This window comes from Trachemys scripta, chromosome 8 (genome assembly GCF_013100865.1).
Source record: "Trachemys scripta elegans isolate TJP31775 chromosome 8, CAS_Tse_1.0, whole genome shotgun sequence".
NCBI lineage: Eukaryota > Metazoa > Chordata > Testudines > Emydidae > Trachemys > Trachemys scripta.
The window spans coordinates 20,683,320-20,707,937 of NC_048305.1; the positions used below are offsets into that span (position 1 = coordinate 20,683,320).

General features: G+C 42.8%; 1 protein-coding gene across 2 annotated transcripts in view; it reads right to left on the reverse strand.

Annotated features, from left to right (window-relative positions):
- UBTD2 (ubiquitin domain containing 2) overlaps window positions 1-24,618 on the reverse strand; it is a 111,214-nt gene that overhangs the window by 42,482 nt on the left and 44,114 nt on the right. The gene's annotated exons all lie outside the window — the stretch shown is intronic.

Sequence of the window (24,618 nt, forward strand, 5' to 3'; positions counted from 1 at the left end):
TTTTTTCACATTCATGCATTCTTTATTAGTTCCTTACAGAGGTGGGGGGATAATTGCCAAGGTAGCTGGGATGGGTGGGGGAGGAGGGATGGAAAAGGACACACTGCATTTTAAAACTTTAACTCTTATTGAAGCCCAGCCTTCTGATGCTTGGGCGATCATCTGGGGTGGAGTGACTGGGTGGCCGGAGGCCCCCCCACCGTGTTCTTGGGCGTCTGGGTGAGGAAGCTATGGAACTTGGGGAGGAGGGCTGTTGGTTACACAGGGGCTGTAGCGGCGGTCTCTGCTCCTGCTGCCTTTCCTGCAGCTCAACCATACGCTCGAGCATATCACTTTGATGCTCCAGCAGACGGAGCATTGCCTCTTGCCGTCTGTCTGCAAGCTGACGCCACCTATCATCTTCAGCCCGCCACCTCTCCTCTCGTTCATGTTGGGCTTTTCTCATCTCCGACATTGACTGCCTCCACACATTCTGCTGTGCTCTATCAGCCTGGGCGGACATCTGCAGCTCCGTGAACATCTCGTCCCTCGTCTTACGTTTTCTCTTTCTAATGTTCACGAGCCTCTGCGAAGGAGAAACATTTGCAGCTGGTGGAGGAGAAGGGAGAGGTGGTTAAAAAAGACACATTTTAGGGAACAATGGGTACACTCTTTCATTACAAGGTCGCATATTTCGGCTTGCAGGCAGCCATCGTAGGCCACAGTGTTTTGGCTTTTTTAACCTTCTTAACATGTGGGAAAGGTTGCAAACAGCAGCGCATTTCCCATATCAAGGATGAATTGGGTTGTCCATTTAAAATGGGGTTTCAATGTGAAAGGAGGGGGCTGCGGTTTCCCGGTTAACATGCGGCACAAACACAAGTAAACCACCCCCCCCACACACACACGATTCTCTGGGATGATCACTTCACCCCTCCCCCCCACCACGTGGTTAACAGCGGGGAACATTTCTGGTCAGAATAGCAGGAACGGGCGCCTCTGAATGTCCCCCTTAATAAAATCACCCCATTTCAACCAGGAGAGCTTTCTGGAGATGTCCCTGGAGGATTTCCGCTCCATCCCCATACACGTTAACAGACTTGCTTGCTTTTTTTTTGTAATGTTTACAAATATTTACAAAGTTACACTCACCAGAGGTCTCCTGTGTGCCCTGAGGGTCTTGGGTGAGTTCGGGGGTTACTGGTTCCAGGTCCAGTGTCACAAACATATCCTGGCTGTTGGGGAAACCGGTTTCTCCGCTTCCTTGCTGCTGTGAGCTACCTACAGTACCTCCATCGTCATCTTCCTCGTTCCCCGAACCGTCTTCCCTGTGTGTTTCTCCAGTGAGAGAGTCATAGCACACGGTTGGGGTAGTGGTGGCTGCACCCCCTAGGATCGCATGCAGCTCCGCGTAGTAGCGGCAAGTTTGCGGCTCTGCCCCGGACCTTCCGTTTGCTTCTCTGGCTTTGTGGTAGGCTTGCCGTAGCTCCTTAATTTTCACGCGGCACTGCTGTGTGTCCCTGTTATGGCCTCGGTCCTTCATGGCCTTGGAGATCTTTTCTAATACTTTTCCATTTCTTTTACTGCTACGGAGTTCAGCTATCACTGCTTCATCTCCCCATATGGCGAGCAGATCTCGTACCTCCCGTTCGGTCCATGCTGGAGCTCTTTTGCGATCCTGGGAGGACTCCACGCTGGGCAAACAGGAAATGAAATTCAAACCTTCGCGGGTCTTTTCCTGTCTACCTGGTCAGTGCATCTGAGTTGAGAGCGCTGTCCAGAGCGGTCACAATGAAGCACTGTGGGATAGCTCCCGGAGGCCAATAACATCGAATTCCGTCCACACTACCCCAATTCCGACCCGCAAAGGCCGGTTTTATCGCTAATCCCCTCGTCGGAGGTGGTGTAAAGAAACCGGTTTAAAGGGCCCTTTAAGTCGAAAGAAAGGACCTCGTTGTGTGGACGTGTCCAGGCTTAATTCGGTTTAACGCTGCTAAAGCCGACCTAAACCCGTAGTGTAGACCAGGCCTAAGTATTAGAATATCCACCAGCCTTATGGGGATTGTTTGCCCCATTCTTTGCAGTTCACCCCTAATTGAGTGACCACAGCTGGCTCCCACTAGGACCCCGGTCACAGGATATTTAAGAGTAGAATACATAATTGCACCCTAAGTCTTGAATTATTTTAATACTCCATTGCTATGAAGGCAGCACATTTTTGAATGTAGAAACAGACTTTTAACAATACTTTTGAGATAGAAAGGGATTTGTGAATGACTCAAGACAAAAATACTCCTGATTGTGGTTTTGATGGAAACAGATAGCTTCACTATTAGCAAGTAGCTTCCACTTTGATGTGGCTCCTTACATTTCCCCTACACCTTAAAAATGCCTCCCATCTATGACAGAAATTATATATACCTATCAGAAAACAGACTGGAAATGGAAATATTTAAGGTTTACTTGAAGTTGATCGCAATATCTCCAAATATGAAAGGTTTTTTCACCTTCTTTGAAAAAAGAAAAAAATATTAGAAATACTCAGCAATGAATTAATTCATTTAACGTCTAATTAAGGGTCACACTCTGACCAAACAATGCTTTAGCCAAAGTGACATTGTCAATGTGAGAAATAAAACATTTCCATTAGAAAGTTTTGTATCTATTGCAGGGTTCGGCAACCTATGGCATGCGTGCCAAAGTTGGCACGCGAGCCGATTTTTCCTGGCATGCGGCGTGGGCTGAGCCGCTCAGCCAGCCCCGCTCTGGAGTTCCCGCTGCCGGCTTCTGCCAGCCGGGGTCCCCACAGGTCCCCACCTGGGGGGGAAGGAACCCCAGGCTGGCAGCGGGCTGAGACCCCAGCTGGCAGGAACCGCCGGTGAAAACCCCAGAGCCGCGGCGGGCTGAGCTGCTCAGCCCGTCCCGCTCTGGAGTTCCCGCTGCCAGCTCCTGCCAACTGGGGTCACGCCGCGGGTCCAACTCAGCACCGGCTGCTGGCCTGGGGTTCCTTCCCCCAGGCTAGCAGCGGGCTGAGATCCCAGCTGGCAGGAGCCTGCAGCCGAAACCCCAGAGCGGGGGTCGGGCTGAGTCGCTCCACTCTGGAGTTCCCACTGCTGGCTCCTGCCAGCTGGGTCCCCGCGGGTCCCACTCAGCACCTGCTGCTGGGCTGGGTGAAGGAACCCCAGGCTGGCAGCGGGCTGAGACCTCAGCTGGGAGGAGCTGGGAGCAGAAACCCCAGAATGGCGGCAGGCCGAGCCAGTCGCTGCTCTTGGGTTCTGGCTGCTGGCCCCTCACCAGCAGGGGTCTCTACCCCTCAGCTCCACTCACATTGCTTCAGGTTGGAGGCTCTCTTGCAGACAGGGTCCAGGCCTCCAGCCCTGCTCAGGCCTACCAGCCACCTACTCCACTCATCTCAGCTGCCGATCTTGGTTTTCAGCCCTTGCTCATCCTGCTTTCGGGCCTGGAGTCCCAGCAGGCCACCCTTTACATATAACAGTAGTTTGGTTATATAGTATAGACTTATAGAGAGACCTTCTAAAAAGTGTTAAAATGTATTACTGGCACACGAAGCCTTAAATTAGAGTGTATAAATGAAGATTCGGCACACCACTGCTGAAAGGTTGCCGACCCCTGATCTATTGTTACAAGTGACCTGTAAGATGACTAACTGGAAGGTGAGGGAAGTTTCCCTCTGCATTTTTTTCAGTTTTTACTTGATGCATTTAACAGTACACTGTGTATAGCTGGTTTCACAATTTAGTTGATAGTTAGCTGCACTTCCCATCTCATGTACTAGCATGACATAACTCAGCTGTTTTCAAACAGCTCTTGTGCACAATCTTACCCAGGACAAAAGCACAAACTGAAGAGGCAATAGGAAGGCATATGCAGAAGGTCCAAGCATATTTGGTGGTGGTGTTTGTGGGCTGGCCCAAAAGACCATCAGCATCATCGGGGGAACAGAAGCTTAAGAAAAATGTTATAGGAGTTTAAAAATAGTTCAGAACATTCCAGTTAGAGGGTGGTTATCAGAAAACCAGATTTTTTTTTAGACAATATCTAAAAATTCCAATTGACCTCCTGCCTCTTAAGAACATGATGATTTTTCTTTAACCTCTCCATTTGAAGAAGTACATTATAGTGATTTAATGTTCAACTAGTAGGAAGTCATGTGTCTGACAGATTTTAATAAACACAAGTCAATTACAGGCAAAGTTAACAAAACAGCATGATCATAGCCACCTGAATAAATTCTGCATGTCCTCTGAAATAGGCAGTTTTCATAGATTTCAAGGCCCAAAGGGATCATTATAAAATCTAGTCTGATCTCCTGCATAACACACCATAAAGCTCCATTTCATTGATATCGACATGCTGAACAAGAAGCAAACTTAACACAAGTCACCACATAAGGCTAACAAATAAACTTGGTTCATTTTAGACTTAAGACATTGGATAAAGAAGGGAGTCCCCAGAGAAAAAGACGATCCCAATGAATAATCCATGGGAACAAATTAAGATGAAATAAGGAAAAAAGAGGATGAAAGGAATGAAGACATGAACAAGTTCCCAAAGATACACAGAAGCAGTGGTCTGAAGGGTTTTAAATGTCAAAGTAGTCCATGGCTCTAATCCCCATTCATAATAACTGTCTGTGCACTGTGTACATGGTGTTTAAATACACTCATTATTAGCTTATATTACAGTAGTGCCCAAAGTATGCAAGGCACCAGGCAAAGAGAGAGAGCCCCAGCGGTAAGCTCACAATTTATAAAGGACAAAAAACAAAATAAAGGAAGTGAGGGAAAGGGATACAGTACTATGACCATAGGGATTAGGACGGTGATAGTCCTGTCTTGTTAAGCACATTTAAAAAAAAAAAAAAAATCATCTCTAACTGTACCACTAATTAGTCATTATCCCCGACACACATACTGTATATTAACCACTCACAATCATCTATCTACTCAGCATTATTACTCACATAATACACTGAAGTTGCAATCTAGGAAAAACAGCATTCATTAAACACTGTACCACACACTTATTTCTTAGTCTAAGCCAGGGATCGGCAGCCTTTGGCCCGCGGCCCGCCAGGGTAAGCCTCCTGGTGGGCCGGGCCAGTTTGTTTACCTGCCGCATCCGCAGGTTCGGCTGATTGCAGCTCCCACTGGCCGCGGTTCGCCGCTCCAGGCCAATGGGGACTGTGGGAAGCGGTGCGGGCCGAGGGATGTGCTGGCCGCCGCTTCCTGCCACCCCCATTGGCCTGGAGTGGCAAATCATGGCCAGTGGGAGCTGCAATCAGCCGAACCTGCAGACAACAGGTAAACAAACTGGCCCAGCCCGCCAGGGGGTTTACCCTAGCGGGCCACGTGCCAAAGGTTGCCGATCTCTGGTCTAAGCACAGGGTAAAACCTGTTATCTCAGAGAGTACTGCACATTCCAAGGTGTCTATTTCTGAGAGTTTTGACCCTTCGTTTACCTAGTGAACCTGAAAACACATAATTATACAATTAGTCCCACTGAAGTAAAATCAGGCACCTAATTGCAGGTTCAAGGTCTCTTGCCTCTTATGGAACACAGAGAACTATTGGAATTATCAGATTCCTTATAATATTTTTCTCTATCAGGTTATTTGCCTAGAATAATTTCCACTGTAAAATGCTGACTTCTTAAATGGTGATCACTAAATATAAACCAATTTACTTGTTTCTCTCTTATTTCAGTCATGAGATCTCTGGAATTCTTCATTTTTAAACAAGCTTTCATCTGATGAAAAGCAGCATACAAATGTGGTGCTTTAATTTGGTCATACTTTGCACAGTACAAACCTAATAAGATACCAGTCAGGCGCTTTGATGGCAGCTGAAAAGCATCTGCTTCTCCACCCCTCAACCTCCCTCAGTAGATTCAGTTATTTGAAGACAGTTCTTTCAGAATGTGCAAGCTAAAAGCTGGCGCTACTCAAGAGCTGGGGAATTAAATCCAGCCTACACCTCTACAGCAGAAGCAGTGAAGAAGGAAAATGAGTAACCCATTTAATTGATGCTGTTAAGGATCACTTTGCCATACAGTATTCTAGAATTGCTAAGCAATGCACAGCATGTTATAACAGCACTAGTTTGCATTTCTCTAAGTATGTATTTTGGCAGTAAAACTGGACTATGAAATTATTTCAGACCTGTAAAAAACTGAACACTTGACCATGGTATACTGTAGTCAACTGCCCTGCTTTTCAATCCCAAACCGCCATCCTTAAAATGTTTAGGGGTGAAAGGCAAAAGACAAAGTTACGCACTTATGTAGTAATGCTGGTTCTTTGAGATGCATGTCTCTATGGGTGCTCCACTGTAGGTGCACTTGTGTCCCTGTGCTGCTGATCAAAGAATTTTGGTAGCAGTGTCCGTTTGGCCTGCACATGCGCTGTCCCCCCACTTGTGCTCTGCCACCAGGCTAACCAGCGTTGCCAGGTGAACCCTCCTCAGTTCCTTCTCTACCACAGATTCTAAGATGAGAACTCTGAAGGAGAGGAGAGGAGAGTGGGTCATGGGGCACCCATAAGGACACACATCTCGAAGAACCATTGTTACTGCACAAGGTAATTTCGTCTTCTTCTTCGAGTAGAGTGCCTGTGGGTGCTCCACAGTAGGTGACTCCCAAGCTGTATCCCCCATGGGAAGCTGGGGCTTTGGAGTAGAGTCTTTTATGGATGATAATACTACAGAGGTGAACCTAGCATCTGCAGCAGAGTTCCACATGATTGCATAGTGTTCTGTAAAGGTAAGTGAAGATGCCCAAGAAGCTGCTCTGCAGATTTCTGCTATGGGGAGACCTTGAAGAGGGCAACCGATGAGGAAACTGATCTTGTACAGTGTGTGGATTGTAGATGAAGGTGCTAAAACTGCAAATCTGATAAACAGAGCTTGATGCAATTTGAGACCAATTTAGAAAGTCTCTGAGCTGAAATCACTGTGCCTTTAGACCTATCCACAATGGAGAGGAAGAATCTAGGATATTTCCTAAAAGCCTTTGTCCTCTCCAAATAGAAAGCCAAGGCTCTTCTTACATCAAATGGTTTCCCTATTATGTGTGTAGAATGGTTTCCCTATTATCCTGGTGAGGTTTGGGGTAAAAGGTCAGGAGGTGAATGAGTTCACTCATGTGAAAGGCGGAAGTCATTTTGGGGGTGAACTTCGGGTGTGGTCTGAGCGAAATTTTGTCAGGAAAGAACACCGTGAAGTGTGTGTGTGTGGGGGGGGAGGGGGGGCGGGAGGAAATGTGCCATCAGAGCTGCTATCTTCATTGAAAGGTGCATTAGTGAACAAGTGGCCATGGGTCCAAAGGACGATCTAGTCAGCCCTTTTAATACTAAATTCAGGTCCCATTGTGAGGTAGTATGTCTGAATTGGGGAAGAGGTTTGCTATGCCTTTAAGGAATCTCTTCATAGTTAGGTGTGAGAAAACGGAATACCCTTATATTTGCTGGTGGAAAGTCGCTATTGCCGCTAAGTGTACCTTTAGCGAACTAATAAAGAATCCTGATTTCTTAAGAGTCAGTAAATAGTTTAAGACAATTGGTAGAGTGGCTGTATTTGGGGTAGTTCTTCTAGAATGGCACATCAACTGAAATCTGGTCCACTTTTGTAGATAAGTACGACGGGTAGTCACTTTCCTGCTGTGTGGTAACACTTCCTGTACCTCCATGGAACAGGATGTCTCGGGACCATGAAGGAGTCAGGCTTTGAGCTGTAATATCATCCATAGGTTGGGATGGAGAGTGTCCCCTTTGTTCTGCAAGAGGAGTTAAGGAGTGGAAGAGTCATTAGCGGACACAGTGTGAGTTGTGACAGGAAAGGATACCACGTTTGTCTCGGCCAGTGGGAGCAATCAGAATGACACTTGTTCTCTTTCTATTTTCAACAGGACTTTCAATAAAAGAGGAAATGGAGGAAAGGTGTAAAGAAGGCCTTTGTCCCATGAGTGGAGGAGAGGGCATCCTGGAGAATGCCTGCTCTGGAGTAGTATTGTAGAGATTTCTTGTTCTGGTAAGTGGCAAACAGGTCTATTATCGGCGTCCCCCATCTTTGGAATATGTCATGGAGCATCACCAAGTCTATCTCCCATTCGTGGTCGTGTGGGAATTTTACTGCTGAGTGCGTCCACTGTCGTGTTGTGCACTCCCTGCATGTAGATTGCGGATACTGTAACACTATGAGAGGTGCACCAGTTCCATATGTTTATTGCTTCCACACAGAGGGAGGATGATCTGACATCCCCTTGACCATTTATGTAGTACATACTGGCTATGTTGTCCATCATGACCTTTGTGTGTGCGCCTCTGATTGGAGGGAGGAAGTGAATGCACGTGATCCTGACCACTCTGAGCTCGAGAAGGTTGATATGAATACAAACCTCAGCGGGCAACCATTTGCCCTGTACTGTGAGGTTGTTGAGATGTGCACTCCATCCTATGAGTACGCATTGGTGGTGAGGAGTAATAATGGGGGAGGCTGTGCAAACAGGATCGTCATGCAGACATTTGCTGGGTCCTTCCACCAATTCAACGATCGTTTGATCTTGGTGGGTAGCAATAGTGGTTTGTCTAGGCGGTCTTTGTTCAGTCTGTAAACAGAACTGAATCATGACTGGAAGCATCTCATGCAAAGTCTGGCATGAGCGATCACAAACGTGCTGGCAGCATTGTGCCCCAGAAGCTGAAGGCAGTGTCTGGCCGATATCTGAAGACTGGTTTGTATGGTCTAAATAAGCATCGAGCGACTGAGGATCTGTGTTGTGGAAGGAGCACTCTCATTCGGACAGAGTTGAAATAGACTCCTATGAATTCTAGTCTCTGTACCAGGGCTAATGTTGATTTTCGTATGTTGATTTGTAGGTCCAGATTTCAGAACAAATCCAAAGTTGTATGGGTAACCCGTTGAGCTTTGTTGAAGGAGCGAGCCTTGAGGAGACAATTGTCTAGGTAAGGGTAGATCATGACATCCTGGGAGTGTAGGTGGACTTCCACTACAGAGAGGACCTTGGAGAATACTCTGGGAGCCAATGAGAGGCCAAAAGGGAATGCTCTGTACAGGGTAGAGGTCCCGCCCTAATGTGAATCTATGAGACAATATGATTGAAATATGGAAATAAGCATCTTGGAGGTCAAGGGCCAAGAACCAGTCTCCCTGTTCCAACACTGGAAAAACTGTTGCTAAAGTGACCATCTTGAATTTCTGAGCCTTGACAAATCTGTTGAGTGCTCGGAGGTCTAGTATGGGTCGCCAACCTTCCTTTTCTTGGGTATCAGGAAGTAATGAGAGTAAAAACCTTTGCCTCTTAGATGTTGATGTACTGGTTCTATGGCTCCTATGCTGAGAAAGTGGGTTATCTCTTGTTATAACTGGCTCTCGTGAGAATGGCCCCTGAAGAGGGATGGGGAAGGGTGTCGGGGTGGGGAAAAAGGTGGGTGAAATGAATAGAGTACCATCACGAATGATCTCTAGCACCCATTTGTCAGATGTTATCCGTTCCCAGGCACTGCGGAATGGGGCAAGGAGGCATTACGGGCGGATAGTTGTGGAATTGTAAAGTGGCTGATGAATAAGCCTTTCTCCCAAAGAGACTGAGATGTTTCCAATCCCTATTGTAGGGGGTGAATTTCATCTGGTGTTGTCAACCGCTGGAGTTTACTGCATGTACAGTGATTGAATTAGGGGACATGTAATATTTCTTATCAGCCCACTTACACATTGGTGAGACCGATGCAGGGGTCTGCCATATAAGTTTGGCAGGGCACCAGAGAGCCTCGTTGATAGGGAGAGCTACTCTGCACGAGGCAGAGGAATGTAAAATGTCCAGTAATTTATGGTGCGATTCTGTCACATCCTGTAGTGGTAATTGCAATGTATCTGCCACCTTCTGAGCTAGGTCCTGAAAAAGTTTGAAGTCGTCTGCTAATGATGGTGGAGGGGGCATCACTGTCTCATCTAGTGATGAAGATGAGAAGTCAGTCTGGGGTGTAACCTCTTCCTCAATATTGTCCTCCTGTTCCTCCCTCATCTGTTCAGGAGGCTCGGAAACTCTAGATGCAGTGGCAGAAGGAGGGTGCCTCATTGGCTCCTGGTAAGCCATGGTAGAGCTTCGGGAGGCACAATGTGTATATGCCTGCCATGGATCTCAGTAAGACCACTGGGATGGTGGGAAAGGTCCTAGTGCTTAGTACCATGGTTGCCCATACCAGGGAGCTTGAGGGTCAGATGGACGGTACAGTTGAGGAGGTCCATATTGGTAATGGGTACCATAGGGTGCATGAGAGGAGTGACGGGAGACTATGTTATCCTGCTTGCTGTCTGACTCCCCATTAGAGAATGGGAGTGCCTGGCACGATGTTGAAGGGTAATCTGGAGCTTGAGGCAGACTTGGTCCTGGAGCTCTGGTACCGAGAAGAGAAGAGTCTGGTGTGTCAGACACTGAAAGGCCTCCCAAATACCTGAAGTCTGGTGGTACCATAGGCATCGGTACCAGTAGTGGTTGGTGGTGCCAGGATGCCTGTACCGATGGAATTGGAGATGGAGTCCTAGTTGAACGGTCCACCGCTGTTTGGTGCACCGTTGACGGTACCAGTGCCGTTGTCCACAGTGAAGGAGCCTTCCCCTAGGCAGAGTCTATCTTTCTCTCGTCCCGCTGGTACCGATGTTTCCTTGCCTGAGCCTATCAGTTCCTTAGGTGGCCCGTGTTCTGTTAGGACAGTACCGTGTGAGCTCTGGGTACCAGATTTAGATGTTTCGGTGCCATCAGTACCAATGATACCAAACAAGCTGGGGACTCCGGCTCTCTCTTTAGAAGCCTTGTGAGAGTCTTCTTAGGCTCATCTCCCTTAGACGTAGAGGGTTGTGGTGAGGACTGCCGCTGTCCTAAGTCTTGGTGTGGGTCTGAAGGCGGTTGGGGAGCCACTTCCATTAGGAGAAGTTTGAGTCTCAGCTCTGTAGCCTTTCTGGACCGCGGTTTTAACTGTTGGCATAAACCACACTTCTGGGGAATATGGTTTTCCCCAAGGCAACAGACACCATGGGAATGTCCACCGTCACCAGGAAAGATTCTTTGCATCTGAGACACTTCTGAAAGCCGAGTGAACTGGGCCGGGGTGTTGAAATAAAATAAAAATTTAAATTAAAGATTTCTTTAAAATAAAGGAATAAAAGGAAGGAAACGCTAAGAAGTAGATCAAAATGGGAAATGATTAACCAGTCTTTAGAAGATAACAGACTGCTAAAGTTCTCTCTCTAGCCAGGGGAGGTTGAGATGGAACTGAGGAGGGTTGTAAAAAATATGCCTCATCACCTTGTTAAAAATATACAATATAGCATTACTTCTGATATACTGAAGACAGGACAGGATAATCTAAGGAATCATATTGCAGAAGGAAAGGAGCCAACTATAAAAAGCATCTTTATTATTTGAAAGAAAACACAGCTTAACTGCATCTTTGTTTACTTACTATAATTACAAACACCTAAAATTAATTTAACTGTAAAATGAACAGAAGCTTCTGGTGTTTTTTTTCCAGTTTCCTTTGTACACTGTAGTCTATTTCACCATTTCCCCTGTATAGGCAATTTCCCTGGTTTGTGCAGGTCTTTCAGAGCAACAGGGAAGGGAAAAAACATTTAAAAAGGAAGAAAAATGGGAGTGTAAAGTCACAGCAACAGACATTGGGATTCCAGGGCAAGTGTCGGATCTCAAAATGCTTTACAAAACTTACTCTGCTCAGTTTTAAAAGCTAAGTGTCCCTTTTAAAAAGGGACATGAGGAAAAATATCTAGCAAAAATTCAAAGAAATTCAATATTCCAACTGAAAATTAAAACAAACTGGTTACTAGAAAGTGCTCAACTACCAGCTATTAACTCTTTGTTTAATCAGAAGCAAGAGATGCTTCCACACTGCATTTCTATAAGCTAATGCTGTAAACCTGCCTTTAGTGGAAAGCTTAGGAAATTTATTGCTCAAGTAAAGGGAACTTCCAGGAACTGATATATTATAACAACATGACATACTTTCAGCCATGAAGAACTACTTTCTCCTTCACATTTAAATACTGAATTTCACCACCCTACAGTTCTAGCAAGAGGACGAGCAGAGATAAAGCAGTAAATCCTATGTGCTGAGGCTTTATGAACTTGACAAGGCTATTAAATATAATGGAAAAATGAAATGGTTAAAAAAATTCAAAACAAGAAATGAGACTTTAGAAATCACTTAACCTTTCACAGTACTCTCTCTATACCCTGTGCCCATACTAGCCTTTCCACAGGAGAACAGAAAGTGTGATAATTTAAGAGGCTATTTCATTTTACATTAATCCACAGCAAAAAAAAAAAACCACTGCAAATTAAAAGAAATATTCCCCTACTGTTAAAAAAAAGAAGAAAGTTTGCCACAGGCATTTCAAATTACCCTGCCAGCCCACAGATGTCTGCAGTCTAGGAAGTAAGGGGGTCTTTTTTTGCTCTTAGTTTTCTAAAGATTAGAAAAGCTCTATTCACCAGTAATAAAAATAGTATTTTCAATAGTGTGTAACACACAGAAATCCTATGAGAATGTTAATTTTGGTGAAATCTCCCAAAGGAATGACAGTTACTGCACCTGACCAGAACCAACACAGCCCAAACATTTCACACATTTCTCAACTCAGGTTGTTTTTGTATGTGGAAGATAGCAGTTTTCTGAAGCAGACTGGAGAGACCAGAAGAGCTCCTCTCACCCAGAATTTGTTTACTCTAGATCAAAAAATGAAGTGTGCCCTTTTGGCTGAAAGGAAAATAGAAAGTGAAATGATTACTATATTTTTGTCATGCTCTTTTATTTTTTATTGGCAAGCATTGAGAGAGTGCTTTATATGTAAATAAAATGAATGTAGCTAAAGCATAACATCAAAGCAATCAAAGTTTAAAATGACAACAGCAGAACTGTAATCTATGCAGCTGTCATTTTAGTTAAGTAGTCCAGGTACTGAATGCTGTAAAAGGAGAGCTAGCAGTAGCAGTTATAAATGAAGGTGGGGAAAAAATTCAAAATGTATTACGTTCATTTTAATGGGGCTTTAAATTTTCTTGCTGAACATCTGAGTAACAAGGAACCCAATGAAACAACTTGATATGTCAAGGAAATTTTCTAAAGTGTAATGTCAATTTTGAAAAGCGTTAGATGTCAATGACCTGCTACTGTACAATCCTACACGCAAGTTTCAGCAACGGAAAAAAGTTCAGGCTAAATCAATCCTTCACATCTGCAGAATTTCCTAAAGCACTCTCTTTGGATCACCATGCTCATTGTGGTTAATCTTATTCCTTGTGAGACCTTTGGCAGCAATCTTGAATTATAAGATTAGTACATCACTATGAACTTCAAACAGCGCCAACTGTATTATTCTCCTATCCCTGCCTTTGTTACTTTTACCAGGCATGATGGCTCTAAACCAATAGTCTAATACAGTTTTCCTTTTTAGATGTTTAATAATAAATAGGAAGCTAATTTGCTACAAATCTAGTTAAATGGTGACTGTATACAGATATCACATCCCTTACAATGGCCAGAGATTCCACAATCTTTTCCTTATAGTCCATAGGCCCACCACAAGGCTATTTTTGATAATGACATTGATGGAGATGACTTAATATCCAGAGTTCCCAAGAGTTTTCAGAACGCTGCTGAAGTCTAAAATTAAGCACAGATAGATCTGCAGTCACTGTAAAATCATTCAATAGCATTTTGAAGTGAAACATATTAGAAACCATGACTGATGGTCAAGCGCCCACTGAAGATACTTTTCAAATGCAGTTCTGTGTTTTAGGGCAGAGACAACATAATACATCATAGAAAGGCTGATTTTGCGGATGACTATTAATCTGGGATTTAAAAAGCGTGTGTGTCATTTGTAATGGAAGCTCTTTCATTGAACTAGTAAGGAAGGCAACTCTATTGCTTTATGTTTGCAGTATTGTTCCCAGGATATTAGAGACACACAAGGTGTGTGAGGCAGTATCCTTTATGGCGAAAGAGACAAGTTTTGAGCTTACACAGCTCTTCTTCAGGTCTGACACACACCTGAAGAAGAGCTCTGCGTAAGCTCAAAACTTGTCTCTTTTGCCAACAGAAGTTGATCCAATAAAAGATATTACCTCACCCATCTTGTCTCCCTATTGCTTTATGATCAGAAATTTACAAAAGTAAAGTGAATTTTAAAAATGTAAAGACCCAGGAAGAATTTAAAGCACCAACTCATTTCACAGCCTCAGATTCATCAAACCATTGGCTGAACAGCCAGAAATAGCAACGACACTGCAGTACTTCCCAAAAATCAGTGTTCTGTTTCTGTTGCTTTAAAAAAACTTATGTTAACTGTTTTTTATTAAAAGTCTCCATTTTGCTGTGGGTACTTCCAGACTAACAAATATAGGTTTTTGCCTGATTCAAAGACTAGCGTCAAGAGACCATCAAAACCTCCTGAGGAAGACACTCTTCTCCACTTCTTTTCTTCTAGTGTATATGTCTGTTGGGTGGCTTTTTTAGGGATTAATGTTTTGGAAGTCAGGTAGTATTTGACTAGCCAAAGGAAAATAATGATGGCTGCATATGGGCCCTTATACAGTGCTTATTTAGAATAGCACCCAAATAATAGCACTTAAACATGGCAGCTTTGTAGTGCACCTAAACTCTATTGCCATCAGGAGTCTTAAGACTCCCACGAGGCAATGTGAGTTGTGCAAGTATCCCCATTTTACAGATAAAGAAACTCAGGTGTACAGGGTTAAGAACTTTCCCAAGGTGATGTAAGAAGCCTGTGGCACAGCCAGTAATAGAACTCAGGTCTACTAATTCCCTGTCTTGTGATTCAGCCACTAGACCATGCTTCATCCCATCATTAAAAAAAAAAAAAAAAAAAAAGCTGATTTCATTCTCAGATGCCTTGACAAAAAGAGGCCAATCTATTTATAATCTTAGTAGAGATTTAAAATTAACTACTCTATATGTCTGTGATGGGATAATAAAAGTAATTACTATATACAAATGGCACTGTCATGTGGAGCTGGTACAACCTTAAAAGGGCTGGTGGCACTTTGTAGCTAACTTTATATGTCCAGGCTAGAAAGCTGTCTGGCCCTGGATCAATAAAAGCAATGAATGTTAGTTTCATCACTGGTTTCTACAAAAACAAACTATTGTAATCCACTTAAAGAAAGTCACATGTGGCTTCTGGTAGTTTCATAGTGCAAGGGAGGGCTCTTTCCACACTATTTTCTGTCAACTAGGTCAAGGCTGCATTGGAACACCAACAGCTATATTAATGAAAGGACATACTGTTTAGTCTGTCCAACGCTGTTCTATTCCTTGGCTGTATGAGGATCAGAGAAATGATTTTTTTTGCCTTAGTGTGTTCAAGTATTGCAGTAATGCAAACAAAAGGTGGAGTGCTTAAAGCACCAGAACCAATAGCAAAATTTACAAAATAAACTATATGGCTATAAAATAAACTAGATGAACTAGATATTAAATATTACATATTCTATGGAGCTGAACTATTTCATAATGGGAAAACAAGAAACCTACAAACTTGAATCTAAAAATTCAGAATCGTGCAATAATTTAAGAAATACATGCAGAGTGCTTCAGGTACTCCCGGTTAGTCTGATATTCAGTAACAGGTTTGTCATTCACAGATACTTGTGTGCGTTTGGTTCCAACTTATATGTAGTACCTCAGAGGGACACTGCCATCTTGAATCTTAAGTCCATTAAAAAAAAAAAAAGGAGTTAAAGTAGTTTTAGGTATCACATTTACCCTGGAGTAATTTCATTTCTGTCCTAATCCAAGCATCCTTCATTCCACTGTTGCTGTGTGAAAGACACACAAAAAGCAGGGAAAAGGGGAATTGACTACACATGGCAGACAGAAAAAGTACACACAAAGTGTGTTAAACGCACACACTAAACAAGCTGAAATAGAAAAAAACATGTTCCTTTACTCTCCGTTTTACTCTCTTCAGGTATTACTTATGATGATGATAATAAATAATAATAATAATAATAATAATAGGGAAACTTTTCTCCAAAGGTAATTTTTAAGTTGACAGTGTTCCTTTAAAGACAATATCATCTAGTGTTTCTTAGAGTGGATTGATTTAAAACCAGGGATGTAAATATCGTTTTAAAAGTTAACCATTTAAACGATTACAATTATATTAATTGGTTAACCAATTAAAAGGAGAGGTGCTGGGGCCGGCCTTTGGTGGCCCGGTGGGGTTGCTCCCGCCGGTGCGGGGCTGGGGGTTAACGGTTAGAATGGGTTAACTGTTTAATATTTATTTTACATCCCTATTTAAAACACTGATTTTAATCATGATTTAAATCAGCAAGCACAAAAGCTCGATTTAAATCAGATTTTAATCTTGTTTTGTATTTGTACTTTAGTCATTTTCCTAACAAAAAGTTGATCCAGTGGATATAGTGCTTAGATTATCAGAAAGCCTTTGACAAGGTCCCTCATCAAAGTCTTTTAAGTATACTAAGCAGTCACGGGATAAGAGGGAAAGTCCTCTCAGGAATCAGTAACTGGTTAAAAGACAGGAAACCAAGGATAGGAATAAAGAGTCAGTTTTCAGAAAGGAGAGAGGTAAAGAGTGGTATCCCCCAGGAGTGTGTACTGGGACCAGTCCTATTCAACATATTCATAAATTATCTGGAAAAAGAGATAAACAGTGAGGTGGCAAAATTTGCAGAGGATACAAAATTACTCAAGATAGGTAAGTCCAAAGCACACTGCAAAGAATTACAAAGGGATCTCACAAAACTGGGTGACTGGGCCACAAAATGGCGGATGAAATTCAATATTGATAAATGCAAAGTAAATTAACATTGGAAAACATAATCCCAACTATGCATACATAACAATGGGGTCTAAATTAGCTGTTACCACTCAAGAAAGCTCTTGAAGTCATTGTGGATAGTTCTCTGAAAACATTTGCTCAATGTGCATCGGCAATCAAAATAGCTAACAGAATGTTAGGAACCATTAGGAAAGAGATAGAGAACAAGACAGAAAATATCATATTGCCTCTATATAAATCATGGTATGCTGACATCATGATACTGTGTGCAGATCTTGTTTCCCCATCTCAAAAAAAGATGTACTGGAATTAGAAAAGGTAGAGAGAAGGGCAACTAAAATGATTAGGAGTATGGAACAGCTTCTGTATGAGAAAAGATTAAAAAGACTGGGACTTTCCAGCGTGGAAAAAGAGACGACTAAGGGAGGATATGATAGAGGTCTATAAAATCTTGACTGGTGTGGAGAAAGCTCCATTCCCTCTCCCTGTGATCTACTCTGGATCCAACTGCAGAATGTGAAGCAGTCATAAGTAAGAGAGCTGCAACAGGGATTTGAACTATGAACTACTCTTTTTCCCATTAACTGCTAACAAAATAGTCTCAGACAGAACAGCTCTGGCAGGAGGTCCATCATAATTCCCAATGGGAAAAACAGTTGAGCATCTCATTTTACTTTCCATTAAAATCAACACTCAAATACCACTGAACGCACACTCTTTAAGGGTATGCCTACACTACAATTAGTCAGCCCTTGCTGGCCTGTGCCAGCTGACTCAGGCTAATGGACTAGTTAATTGCGGTGTAGATGAGGCTCAGGCTGCAGTCCGAGCTCTGGGACCATCCCACCTTTCAGAGTCCTAGAGCCAGGGCTCCAACCTGAGCCTGAACAGCTATTCAATTAACCCGAGCCCTGGTCAGCTGGCACAGGCTAGCTAGGGGGCTTTCACTGCAGTGTAGACATATCCTAAGGGTTGTCTTTTCATCTACAGAGAAGTATACTGTTTGGTCAGCTGTTCTATTTTACCTGTCATTCTCGCCTTTATTAGACAAATATCTTTTCTATTTGCACTGTGCTGTTCCAAGTCAAAGAACTGTATTTGTTGCCATTCACCCACTCCACTTCCTTGGAGTTGTCAATAGGGTAGACTACAACATTGCCTGTGAAGTATCCAATATACATTAACAAGCACTTATGTAGCACTTTTCACGTTTCAAGTACTCTAAAAACCATCAGTCAATCTGCATCTATATGGAACGTATGAGTCAATGGTCTAAGTATTACTGGAATTCAGTACATTCTGTAATGGAACTATTAGGTTGAGAAGCAATATAATACTGAAAAAGCATGTAAACATCTTCAAGTTATATAAGGTACTAAAACGTCTTTTTCAAAGAGAATCACATTGACTAAAGCAAAATGCATAAAGGAAAATCAGTAGAGGGATACAGCACTTAGGCATCTACATGGAAAGCTACTCTTTACTATAGTGAACCAGACCCAAAGGCAGAAAACACTACATAGTGGGAATTATGCCTGAATCAGGAGCAGGCTCCTTAGTTGTATTTAGAATTTTTTCTAAATGTGCATAGTCAAAGTTTCATTTCTTTCAAGCATCTGATTTTGTATTTCACTTTTCTGTTTATATAGTTTGTGTTCACCTATATTATCTGTGGCATGTTTTCTCATGAAGGGAAGGGAAATCCTTTACAAATGTCTACTAGATTTAGCTGTCTTACTTAACTAGATCTTTCTAAGGTCCATCAATATATTTAGCATTACCATCCCCACTTTTAGCAAACATAACTGTTACCTACAGTACATGTGACAGTTATGCTTATGTACAAAAATATTGCAAGACTGCTTATTGAAAAATCATGTTCCTAACTAGTTGATAGCAGTGGCTCTCAACCTTTCCAGACTACTGAACCCCTTTCAGAAGTCTGATTTGTCTTCAGTACCCCAAAATCAGACAAAAATACAAAAATGTCACAGCACACGATTACTGAAAAATTGCTTACTTTCTCATTTTTACCATATAATTATAAAATAAATCAATTGGAATATAAATATTGTACTTACATTTCAGTGTATAATATACAGAGCAATATAAACAAGTCATTGTCTGTATGAAATTTTAGTCAATTTGTACGGATTTCGCTAGTGCTTTTTACATAGCCTGTTGTAAAGCTAGGCAAATAGCTAGATAAGTTGATGTACCCTGTGGAAGGCTTCTGCAGACTGGATGACAACCCGCCATCTTAAGACACATCTGTTCCTAAACAGAAAGCTGTTGGACTTAGCAATGAAGCCCTTTTAGGGCTGTTTGATGAAAGATAAAATCATCATGTGCAGTATACCAGAAACTTACAAAAAAAATTCCCACACTACAGAAAACACCTAGCCACAAAGTTTAAGTAGTCCAGTTAATTGAGACAGATTTCAATTAATTTTTAATTATATATAAACACTCACTAAGTGTGCTGAAAACAGTTAAAGTAACATTGCAACATTTTAATAAACATAAATTTACCACAACCAATTTTTTTTTGCATTTTCTTTTTGATTGCTAAGATGTATGTAAAAAATGCTGTTCATTAAATTCAAATAGCCATGTTAATACAATATTAAGGCCATACTGCTTTAAAGCGTTAGAAAATGCTAACGTTATTCTATTTTTCTGAGTTATAAATCCAAAACGGTATAGACTAAACTCCATTTTGTCATGTTGGCATTCCTGAGCAGTATCTTTTAATGTTTTGTTTTTTGGGGCAAGGCATGTGTGGGGGAAATTATCAAGATTAAAGAATTATTTAAATGTACTCAGACCATTGTCTAAAATATAAATAAAAACTTTATAAGTTGACGATTACTGAATCCAAGGTTGTCTGCAGAAGCTGTTGGCTGGAGATGGTGACAGCATACGTGAGGTCAAGAGGCAGAGTGCAAAGTGCAAAGGAGGCGGAGTCTTGGAGGAATCACGAGAGGGGCATGGAGTCATGCCCCCTGGTCTCAGAATGGGGTTGCAAGGTAGTAGACTGGCCAAGCATTGAATAGAACCAGAGGGCAAAAAAAAATATGTAGACAGGGGATCCATTTAAATAACAAACCAAGAAGGTAAAGTTAAAGATGGCTGGGTGGTGTAAATCATATCAGGCAAGAGTGATGACAGATTACATGGCAGAAGTGGAGTGGCCGAATTCCATAATTGTGCATTTCCAGACTAATTTTGGAGGTTTTGTAGTTGATCCCTAAGGCCGGGATAGCTCAGTGGTTTGAGCATTGGCCTGTTAAACCCAGGGCTGAGAGTTCAATCCTTGAGGGGGCCACTTAGGGATCTGGGGCAAAATCAGTACTTGGTCCTGCTAGTGAAGGCAGGGGGCTGGACTCTATGACCTTTCAAGGGTCCCTTCCGGTTCTAGGCGATAGGATATCTCCATTTATTTATTTTATTTATTTATTGTAAGTAATGCACTCTTTTTTAGTGTTATTTGGAACCGGGTAAGAATAAAATGTGATCTCCCCCCCTCTCCAAAGTCCAGCTAAGTTTGTGAAAAACAGTTAGGTTACAGTGAGCTTATAAACAGAAAGCCTTTCTTTTAATAATTTATCGATGTAAGACACTCAGGTTTTTTGGCAATTGGCAGAGATATTAATTTCTAAAGTAAGTATCTTGCTTTGCAATGTAAAGGTCATTCGATCTAGCAAGCCTCCCAGCTGTTCAAGGCACAGACTGAAACACCACCCGGGAAGACACTTGGCATACCAGAAGACAACAGGGGAAAAAAAAAAAAACCAGCTTACTTGACTGGCTAATATTGACTATTCTCTCTGTACAAAGATAAAAAACTTCTCACCTTGAAAACCTGACAAGGATTCTAAACATTCTGTAACTACAGGCTACCTGGAATTGAAAGTTAGCATGAAAATTAGGCATTATTTTGGGCAACAGTGGGCATGTGATGCAATTTTAATTCCTACATTTCTGAAATGTTCTGTATATAATACTTCCAGTATGGGTCTCAGAAAACAGGCTTCAGTCTCCGTATGGCAGGCAGCATCCCAAAGGTATTACCCGCTGAATGCCAGCATTAAACAATGTGTTGGTGTATATATAAATATGTGTACACCCCCCAACCATCTGTGTGCAAAGCACTAGGCTGCTACAGGTAACACTGAAGGGAGAATTTTCTATGGTTTATAATATCCTCCTAAATTACTAAAAATGTTCAAAGTAGTGCCATCTTAATTACCCAAAGATTTTCAGATTTTTCATCTTTTTTGGCACTCAATTAAACAGTTGGGATTTAAAACTTCAAACTCTGAATTCCCTCAATGATGTAGGTACAGATGCTTTGAGAGAGAATTTTGAAAAGAAAATTATTTCCTTTCCATTTGATCAACAAGTCAAAACTGCATATTGAACATGTGGGTTTCTGTAAAGAATGTGCACAGACACATATACATATACAAACAAGCACATACACATTTGGATAGCCATGCACCGCCCTACCCCTCCCAGCAACCTGCTAAACCAGCGTTTTTCAAAGTTTGGGTCGCGACCCAGTACTGGGTCGCTCTGGTCAGCATCACCGACCAGGACATTAAAAGTCCAGGCTAGTGCCTACCTGTTCCGACACCACGCTGCACCCCAGAAGGGGGCGGTAGCAGGTCTGGCTCCTAGGTGGGAGGGAGCACTGGCTCCGCACTCCCATTGGCCAGGAACCGGCCAATGGGAATGGGTGTGTGTGTCAGGGTCTGGGGGCGAGGTCATGTGAAGCCGCTTGCCCCAGTCCGCCTAGGAGCTGGACCTGCTGCTGGCCGCTTCCGGGGTGCAGTGCAGTCTGCGGTGCCAGGACAGGTGGGATGCCTGCCTCTGCACCCCGGCTGCGCCGCTGACCGGGAGCCGCTGGAGGTAAGTCTGTGCCCCAACCCAATGTCCCAATCCCCTGCCCCGAGCCCCTCCCAAACCCAGAATCCCTTCCTGCATCCCAAACCCCCATTCCCAGCCCCACCCCAGAGCGTGGACCCCCAGCCCAGAGCCCTGACCCCCTCCCGCATCCCAACTTCCTGCCCCAGCCCAGAACCCCCTCCCACACCCTGAACCCCTTATTCCTGGCCCCATCCAGCAGCCCTCCCCCCCCCCCATGCCAGCCCTCTGCCCCACACCTGAGCCCCTTCCAGACCCCTCATCTCCAGCTCTGTTGGCATCAACAATTTTCTTCAACTGGGTCCCCAGAAAAAAAGTTTGAAAACCACTGTGCTAAACCATCCCACCCCTACAGAATCCTTCCCCACACTTACTGGTCTTCCATCCTATCTTTAGGATGGCAAAGATCTAACAAGTCAGACAGTCTCTTTGAGTGGCTTGCTGTCACAAGTTTCATATTTCATCTGAAAGTGACAATTCATTTGTACCCTTGTGCAAAATTTAAACTGAATGCATGATCTAATGCTGTCAAAATATCTCAATCAGTGTTCTGTATAATCCAGTCATTGAATTTGACACAGAATCCACCTCTCACTGCAGAAATGTGCTCTGGGATTCAAGCTTTCATTTTCTAAAACAATTATGTTTTGATTAATCATTTGTATTATGGTAGCACTCAGAAGCTTCAATCAGGATCAGAGCCGCATTGCGTTAGCCTAAATGTGTGTGTGGAGCCTATGTCTACACTACACAGCTTTTAGCGACATGGCTGTGTGGCTACAGCTGTGCTGCTAAAAGTTGTGCAGTGTAGCCGCTGTTTGTTGGCTCTCCTGCCAACCCAAAACTTCCACCACCACCGAGTGGTGTTTCCGTTGTCGGCAGGAGACCGTTCTTGCTGACAATGCGCTGTTCACACTTCTGCTTGTCACAGCAAAACTTGTGTCTTTCGGGGGTGGGATGGGGTGGTTTAGTTGCCAGTGTATACATAGCCTAAGAAACAGTCCCTATCCTACAGAGCCTAAAATCCAATTACAAAAAAAGACTTAACAAGTGTCATAAATGCAAGGGAAGGAGAATGAAGGTAACAGAGAACAGAGGTTAAAATTATAACACATAGTGAGAGGCAATCTATGTGACAATTTTATTATAAAAATTAAATAAATTAGATACCAGTGAACCTACTGATCCTTTCGGTTGCAAAGAAAAACCTTCAAAATGGAAACTAAGTGAAAACCAATGCATTGTTGTATTCCCAAGTCCGCAAACACTCAAACAGCTTCTGAGATGTTAACTGGTCCCATTCATCGCAGCAGATGTTGACATTTCAACTGTTAATTATTTCAACTGATCATTTTGGCTGAAATTTTCAGTGAATCTACAATCCCCTCAGTGACAAAAGCCCCAAATGTCCCCTCTTTGGTTGCCAAGATATCCATCTTCCTTTGTTATAACTTCTATAATGTAGTTTATACACCTCTACCTCAATATAATGCGACTCGATATAACACGAATTCGGATAGAATCCGGTAAAGCGGTGCTCCGGGGGGGGGGGGGGGGGGTGCGCTGCGCATTCCGGGGGATCAAAGCAAGTTCAATATAACGCGGTAAGATTTTTTGGCTCCCGAGGACAGCGTTATAGTGAGGTAGAGGTGTATGTTGCAAATACAAAAATCCAGTAGCACATTAAAATTTAAGGGTCACTAAAATAATTCTATTTGATAGCAAAACAATACACGATATAGTTCAATAATATATCATTTCATTTCACGATTTAAATCAATTTTTGAATTTAACTGAAACTATTACAGAATTCCACACTGACATGCAAAACCAAGGAAGCCTTGCGGCAGAATTTAGAAGCACACTGGTGCTGAGTCCACAGGACCTTGCTTATGACAAAGGAACACAGAATGAAAAGCAAAAGTCTAAGATATCAATCAGTACCACATTAGGTAGTTCTGACTCCTTCCCATCCACTCAAATCACTTATTCAAAACACTGCTCCTGCTGCATATGAAAACTGTGGACAGTTGGGAACCATAACCACAAGGACTCAGTTGAAGCCTGCCTAGTGGAACTACAAAAGGTCTGTTTAGGGTTAAAATTACTTTTGCTGGAACAACATGCTCTGCAAAGAGGGCACTGGCACACTACATGAGGACCTTTGTACCAGGCAAGACATGGGAGTATTTTACCTGTCTCAGATTTGTTTGGCTTGGAATACCTGTTGGGGGGATCAAACTGTTTTTGTTGCTATCTAATCAACAGGAGAACTTGGAGTCTCCTTTGTCTTGTATAGCATTGGGAGATTCTGAAAATGATTGCCTGAGGATTCTTCTAGCCACACGTACTTTGAATTAAGGACAGCTATATTAATTCACTTGGGACACCTGTATTAATTCACTTGGGATTTCAATCAAAGCAACAGGTTGTGCTTGCAGAGAAAGCCCTTCTATTTGTTTGTTTTCAAGAGGATGTGTTAAAGGGACAGTCAGAACAGATCACCTTCTAGTAAAAAAATGTTTTCATATCTCAACATCCTTGAAAGAATCCAACTGCTGAGAGTGAGCGAAAGTGAACACACGGATACAATGCAAATAGTAACAGCGTCTTGAAGTGTTATTAGCTACAGTGTATACAACAGGCTACAGCAAGAGACACTCCTAGAAGCCCTGATTTCCTGAAAGTGGGTATTCAAACCTCTACCTCTACTACCAACAATCCTTAGAAAAACTAGAACGGAACAAAATCCTACTGAACTTAAAAACAATGAACATGAGAAGCAGTTTATTTCTTACGCTGAATGCTGTATGTAAGGAAAGAAGAG